The sequence below is a fragment of the Echinops telfairi genome, unplaced genomic scaffold (genome assembly GCF_000313985.2).
Source record: "Echinops telfairi isolate 266 unplaced genomic scaffold, ASM31398v2 ScPeMD7_5;HRSCAF=22, whole genome shotgun sequence".
NCBI classification, from domain to species: domain Eukaryota; kingdom Metazoa; phylum Chordata; class Mammalia; order Afrosoricida; family Tenrecidae; genus Echinops; species Echinops telfairi.
The window spans coordinates 28,652,324-28,660,098 of record NW_022103901.1 but is presented as its reverse complement, the minus strand read 5'-3'; the positions used below and the strand labels follow the sequence as shown (position 1 = coordinate 28,660,098).

The 7,775-nt window shown below is 47.3% G+C and overlaps 1 protein-coding gene and 1 pseudogene across 1 annotated transcript in view; one reads left to right on the top strand and one right to left on the bottom strand.

Moving 5' to 3' along the window:
- The window catches only part of BMERB1 (bMERB domain containing 1), an 88,686-nt gene that overhangs the window by 28,581 nt on the left and 52,330 nt on the right, over positions 1-7,775 (top strand). The window lies entirely within an intron of this gene.
- On the bottom strand, positions 4,919-7,346 carry LOC105978888 (annotated as a pseudogene).

Genomic DNA, 7,775 nt, shown 5'->3' with positions numbered 1-7,775 from the left:
CCTCTTGCAGTGCACCTGCCTGCCCACCGATGGCAGAGGGAGTTCTGTCCTTTTCCCACTGCGAAGATTAAGGGAGTTTATTAGGGCAGTTGGCAGGTTACCACAAGTCAAGATCAGTAAACAGCAAGGATGTAGTCACTGGCCCATAACACCACCTCTCCTCAGCCAGCAACCAAGTCTCTAGTCCTCTGCCTCCCAGCCATGTTGTCCCTTGGTCTTTGCTCCCATAGACCAGGACGCCCACTTGTTTGCTCTGCTCACAGCCCCGCAGTCTGGCCAGATAAGGAGAAGGAACCCCATAGCCTCAGCTCCTTTGAGTCTCTGTGCTCTGGTCTCAGTCTCCATCACCTCGGACAAAGATCTTGAACTTGTTCTTCTGATGGTCCTAGGGATTTCTCTGTTCTGGGTTCTGAGAGGGCTCTTTTATGAAAGTATGGTTTTGGCCTTTCAGCAGACTATACTCTCAAAGAAGACAAAGGATGTTGGCCGAAGTCACACCCTCTAAAGTAGAATCTAAAGATGCATCCACCTTAATCCTGTAGCAGAGAGCTCCCTCCAAAAGGGGATTACAGCCACAGGCATAGAGTCCGGAATCACAATCCATCGCATAAGGAAGTCGGACTCGATGGCAGTGACTGGTTTTTTTAGAGTTGGAACTTTGAGCACCTGCATCCAAAACCAAAGTAAAGTTCGGTCCATCAGAATGCCGCAATTTACACCAGCTCACGGTTCAACACATCCATCGGTTGGGTTCTGGCCAATTCAGCCCTAGCTGCCATCCAAGCTAGGTTAATTGGACACAAGCTTCGATGTCTGCATACAGACAGTCTGGTTCCTTCACAAAGTTGTTTCACCCCAGTCCTCTGTGGCTGGGTTATGCTCATAGGTCAGTATCTGCATATTTCTTTAGACTTCAGAAAAGCCATCCCCTTCTCTTCTTTCCTCTCATCTCTAGTCTCTGTGGACCAGGTCACCAGGCATCCATGGAGTATGTCCAAACTTAGCCTGTCTCTTCATTGCTGCATTTCCCCCACTTCCACTCCACGGATGGCCACCGAGTAAACATAGGGTCTATTTGCTGGCTTCTTTTTAACTCTGAGTCCTAGAACGGAGTCATCTCTGATGGGCACAGACTTCCAGGCCAGGTGTGTCTAAAGGCAAACATCTTGATCAAAATTCAAAATGCACAGTCACTTTGTTAGGTTTCTGGGGTGGGAAATACCTCGGTCCTTGGTTTCTCATGAGCAAGAATTCACAGCGAAGCCTGGTTTGTGATCCCCATGAGTTTTTATAAAGGATGGAAGAAGTTTCAGGTTTTACCCTCAGGGCACTTCACACCCACATTGGAGACCTGAGGCCAGAGAGAGAACCCGCAGGACCAGGGCTGAGGAGCCGCTTGATAAGGGGTGTGGACTCCCGATTCTGGTTTGTCCAGGCCCTCCGCTGGGAGATGTGGTCAACGGTCTGGTAGTTGACCCCATTGGCTGAATTAAGCCCACCTGGCCTAGATTGGGGCCCTCCCAGGTGAACTGGCTTCCTGTCTTAAGGGCCTGAATTTGGGCGTGTCCTCTAGCCTTGATCTGGGGTTTCCAACTTCCTGTAAAGGGGGAAGGGAGGCCTTAGCATGTAAAGCAGTGGTGGGTGCTCAACCTGTGGGTCGTGACCCCTTTGGGGGGTCAAACAACCCTTTCACAGGGGTTGCCCAATTCATAACAGTAGCAAAATGACAGTGAAGTAGCAATGAAAATAATTATATCGTTGGGAGGGGGGTCACCACAACATGAGGTATGAAAGGGTCGCGGCATGAGAAAGGTGGAGAATCACTGATGTAGAGGGACAACCTCTAGTTCCTGTCCTGCTACCTAACAGCTTCTTTTTCCTGCAAGTTTTTCCTTAGTAGTTCTGAGTACATGTTTTTTTTTCTAATGCAAATATACTGACCCTCAAGGCTGAGGGGTGGGGGTCAGGCAGCACCCAGTTTTTCTGAGGGCTCTCTTAGATTACATTTGCTTAAAATAAAAACCCGGTCCTTCTGTGAGATCTCTCCTGTGGGAGAAATACTTCGGTCCGTGGTTCGTGCGAGAAAGAATTCACTCCGAAGCCTGGTTTGTGATCCAAGTGAGTTTTATAAAGGATAGATGAAGTTTCAGGCGTTACAGTAAATGGAACACCAGAGAGAGAGGGGAGCCACACTGAGCTGTGTGGGGAGCGGCGGGGAGAGAGCTTGCAAGAGAGAAAAACTTGTGGCTTTTTCAGGGTCCCGTTGGAAGCCTGGACAACAGTACTGTTCGACCCCATTGACTGAACTAAGCCCACCTGGCCCAGATGGGGTCCTACCCAGGTGTACTGGCTTCCGTCTCAAAGACCTGAATGTGAGCCTGCCCTCCAGCCTTAAGCAGCCTCCAACATCCTGTCATAAGGGAGGGAGGCTTTGGCCTGTAGAGGGACAAACCCTAGTTCTGACTCGAGCTCCCTAACACTTCTGGGCAATGGCCAACTCTTTTTTATCAAATCTAATTGTGGACTGAAGGTAGGTTTATCAGCGCTCCCAAAACATAATTTCCAAACTCATTTCAATCACACATTATGTTTTTAACACCAAGTAGGAGAAACCAACAGAATCCCAGTACCGATAACTAAGCAAATGATTCTAAACACAATCCTTTCAAGACATCCAAGTTCTTGTCTAGACCAGAATCTGTGAACGTTGACTCTCAAGCCACGTGCAGCTCTTTCCGCGTGTGAAGTGAAATTGAAAATGAAAATAAACCCCCCTTAGTTTCATTTAAAGGGTATGATTCAGAGTGCAGTGATTTCATATGTTTGCAAGAACATATTTATGGCTCTCGAGGGATTTTTAAATTGTGAGGGACAGAATTGGCTCTTCTTTCTCAAATGTGTGCTGGCCTCCTGGTCTAGAGGCTCCCACTCATGTGCAGGTGACCTGGGCCTCTGGAAGGGTGTGTCCATTCCACCTGGCCTTCTATCAGACACTTTATTTATACAGCTCAGATTTTGCCCCTGGGGAGCCAGCTGCAGTTTAAGATAGCTTACATTCCTTTTATTTCCCAGGCCTCTTGGTTCTTTCAATTACAATCCTATATTCCTGGGGTTCTGAGTCCTTGCCAGGAATCCCACTCTCTTAGAACCAAGTGTGTTAAGTGTCAGAGAGCCATATCTCACCTCCTCTGGCTTCCCCAATTGCCACAAAGCAGGGGTCAGACACGCCTTCACCCTCCATATTTATTTTTTCCTCTGTTCATGGATTATTTGGTGTTTTAGTTGGTATTACAGATAGTTGCCTAATTCATATGTAGATCTTTTTACATTATGTGGGAAATACACTACTCATACACATCATACACAAAATAATACCTATTAGGACAGTTATGCACAAGACATGTGATACTGGATTTATACATTGGAGTCCAAGATATGATTGGGGGAAGAGTTGGACTTGGTATGTTGCATGAAGGTACCACAGGTTATATCACACACACGGTGCCCGACTATTAAAATATATAGTGTCTGGGGTCTTAAAGGCTTGTAGTTAAACAAGCGGCCATCTACCAGGGAAGCAAGAAAGCCCACATGGAAGAAGCACACCAGCCTGTGTGATCATGAGGTGTTTCTTGATGGGAAGAGGTATTAGAAGTTCAAAAACAAGTAACCAAATCAAGGTAAAGGGGTGTAGATGTAGTGGAGACTCCAAAACCCACCTGTAAGATAACTGGACAGTCCCTCTCAGAAGGGCCACACGGAAGGGATGATATGCCCAGGGTGTGATATAGCACTGATGAATCACATAACTATCCTCTAGTGCTTTAATATTTCCTCCCCTTACTATTCAGGTTTTTAATTGTTTTACTTCATTAATCATGTTAGATTTGTGTGTGTTCATTTGTATATTTAAGATTGTTGGGTACATGAAAGCTAAGATAGATAACCCTTCAGAAACAGTAACAGGAGTAATGGTTCCCTGAGGGTACGGGAAGAGGGGGAGGGGGGAATAGGGAGCTGATAGCATTGATGACTCTATAACCCCAATCCATGGGATAGAACTACACAATTGTATGTGAACAGATATATTGGATTGTGTAAGATATGGCCACACAAAAAAAACTATCATAGGGAGGAAAAAAAATACGGGTGGGGGGTAGGGTGGGGGTAGGGAGAGGATAAAGGGGAGCTGACATCAAGGAGTTCAAGGAGAAAGAAGATGCTTTGAAACTGATTGTGGTAGCAATTGCACAAGACTGCCTGATGTGCTTGAACTATAAAATGTTATGTCATCTGTAAGAGCTCCCAATAAATGATTTTTTTAAAAAGTTATATCACACACTGTAAACACATTGACAGTGGTGTCTCAGAGGTGGGAGAACAGTTTCATGCTAACCATTTATAGCTACACATGCTGTGTTCTTCACCTCAGGATAGTGCTGGAAGGCTTGATGGACCATCCCCGGGTCTTACTTTAGGAAAGTCATGTTTTTCCTTGATCGTAATTTTACTGCTTCAGTCACGGAACAGATAAAAAGAACAACACCACCCCCAACCTCCAAATGAAATCCATTTGTAGCCTGGACAGTGAAGTGGTACAAAAGAAGACTTTAAAATGTGCAGTTCTTTTTGGATCCCCCAAAGTGTATCTGCACTTTTCTTCAATCGGGCCTCTTCCTCGGGAGTTCTGGGGTCTCCTTCGCAATGCCTGAGATTCCCTTCTGTCCCCAGACGCATGGGGCACTGAGGCAGGTGTGTTTGTCATAGAGTTCTTAATCATGGTGGAAATGGACGTACCCCTCTAAGATTCTCCATACTTTCTGCCTGGTCGGCCCAGACAGCCCAATGGCCCAGGAAGTATAGCCTTTCAGTTTGATCACCTCATAAGCACCGTTGACCACTTCTTTGTGGCCCTCTTCTACTCATCCTTATCCCCATCAGTACCCAAAGCAGGGTGCAGGTTTTTTTCAGGGAGACACCAGCAACATTCTCTCCATTCCAAACTGCCACCCTAGAGTCTCCATGCTCCCCAAGGCTCCATCCTTGACAACTGAACGGGTGGACTCCCAGCCGCTCCCCCATTAGGTAACAGAACCACACCGAGTCCAGATTACAACCATTTCCAATAACACAGTTCTTAGGGAAGCCACTTATCTTTAAGCCACACAGGAATGATGACTTTGAAGATGTTCGCATTGCGCTGCACTTCCTCCCTCTGGCTGCGATAATAGCCAACTTGGAATTTGCAGTTCCACGATCCATCTTTGCCAGAGATGCCTTTTGGTATTCGAAGGAGAAGGCTGCCATACCAAAGATCCATCATGTCGCCCTTTAATATGTCTTCCACGCCATCGGCAAGAGCGAGTTCACCTGCAAAGTCCTTCATCAGGGCACGGATGGCACAGGCCATGCCCACAGCGCCCACCCCTGGTCTTCCTTAAGACAGTCTGAGTCAGCTGAGCCCTGAGGGCTGCCATACTGCTCTTGGGGGAGGAAGGAACCAGACCGTATGTTAGGTGAGCTGCTGACTTGCGGGCAGCTTCTCCTGGACTTGCACGGGGGTGGGGTGGGGGGTGGTGGTGGTGGTTAAATGGTACCATGAGGCTGATGGGGGGTGGGGCAGGGGGCGGAGCCAAGCATACCTGCAGGAACCCAGGTGTGGGGTGGGCTGGGGGCAGGCCCGATCACCCTCCATATTGCTTTAATTTATTCTGATACCAACTATTCCTCCACGGCACTCTACTTCTCTGCTGGGTTTGATCATGGGGTGCAACGGCCACACAGGACTCACAGACAATCACAATTAGAGGGTTCATTGGGAGTTAACAGGGCCCATCAACAGTAAGGACACAGTCACTGACCCCCAGCAATACCTCTCCTGAGCCAGCAACCAAGTCTCTCTCTGGTCCTCAGCCACATGGCCTTTGTCTCCATGGACCAGGGAACCCACCTGCCGCTCGGCCTCACAGTCCCATAGTCTGGAGGCAGGTGAGAAGGTACCCCAGGGACTGGGCACGGCTCCTCTGAATCACCATGCTAGTCTCTGGCACCTCTGCTCTCTGCCTTCACCACTTCAGACAGAGAGATCTTGAACATGCTCTTCCTGTGACCCTGGGAATTCTCACTCTAGTTCGTGTCCTTGTAATGTGTACGTGGAGATAGACGTCAGGCAGGGTTCTACACAACTAGAAACTGGTGGGAAGTGAAAGCTTACAAGAAAATCATGCTTAATGGATTAAATGTAATCAATGTAACTGAGCGCTACAATAACAATAATGGGAAGTAACAGGTAGTCTCATGTGATTCAGTAAACACATAATTTGATTCCTTTTGTGCAAATAGAGCAAGGTGCTGTGCTAGATTTCTTTCCTAGAGCTGCTTTGACCAAGGATCACAAGGTGGTTGTGGGTATGTTCTGGAGAGCCGGTTCCAACTCATAGCAACTCTGTGTACGACAGAGCGAAACACTGTCTGGTCCTGTGCCATCCTCACAATCGTTCCTATCTTTTAGCTCATGGTGGCAATAACAAATATGCACACAAAATAAGACAGAGCAAAACGAACCAACCAAGGAAAACACAACAAAACAGCAAAACCAATGACCAAATGAAAAAAGAAAAGCCTGTAAATAGTTCAAGGTCTGTTTGTTGACCTTTAGGAGTGTTTTGAGTCTGATGGGGTGCCACACCCTGGCCCCAAAGTTGGCTTGTCTTATATAGATAGACATGGGTGGGGGGGGGCGGTGGGAAGCCTACAAATAGTTCCAGGTCTGTCTGTTGACCTTTGTGAATGATTTCTGATTGAGTCTGGGCACTGTTTCTGAATTGTTTCTCCAGTGTTGTCCCCTGTCATGCTCTGTGTCAGGGGACGCTGTGTCTCATAGTGGGGCCGGCCCTATGGTCCTCTCTCTTCATTGGCTGCTCAGAGCTGGAATATTGTCCTCAGCGCTTGGTAGGCCAGGAAGTGGTTCTCTCTCTCTCTCTCTCTCTCTCTCTCTCCTTCCCTTGTGTTCTGAGCTGACTGCACTCTCCCCGAGCTGTGTCTTCAGTGCTGCCCCTCTGTAGTGCAGTCTTCTAGGTCCGGGGCTCCATGTAGCTGGGCTTGGGGCTGGCCCTGCAGATCTCTCTGTTGGTTTGCTGCTTCATGCCGGCATGTTGCCTTCAAGTCTTGGCACACCAGGTTGGCACACCAGGTCCCTCTCTCCCTTTCCCGGGGAGACATAAACAATACCCTATTTATGGGTGGGTTAGTGCTGTGTTCCCCCCTACCTTTGTCCTCTTTTATTTTTAAAGTTTAATTTAAAAAAAAATCTGAAATAGGCAGATGGCCCGACCTTGCTTGCTCATCGTACTTTAAGCACTTGCTGATGAAGTTCAAGGATCGTAGCCTTTAATAAGGATTACAACTCAATATAAATAAAACCCAAATCCTCACAACTGGACCAATGAGTAACATCATGCTAAACATGAAAAAAGCGTGACGTCAAAGATTTCATCTTGCTTGGATCCACAATCAATCCTCATGGAAACAGCCATCAAAAGATCACATGATGCATCGCACTGGGTAAGTCTGCTGCACAAGCCCTCTTTAAAGTATTGGAAAGCAAGGAGGTTGCTTGAGGGCTAAGGTACCTGACTCAAGTCTTGGTATTTTCAATTTCCTCCTGAGCAGGTGAAAGTTGGACATTGAAGCAAGGAAGACCAAAGATCGAGGCATTTAAATGATGGTGCTAGTGGAGAATATTGAAAGTACCACAGACTGCCAAAAGAACAAAC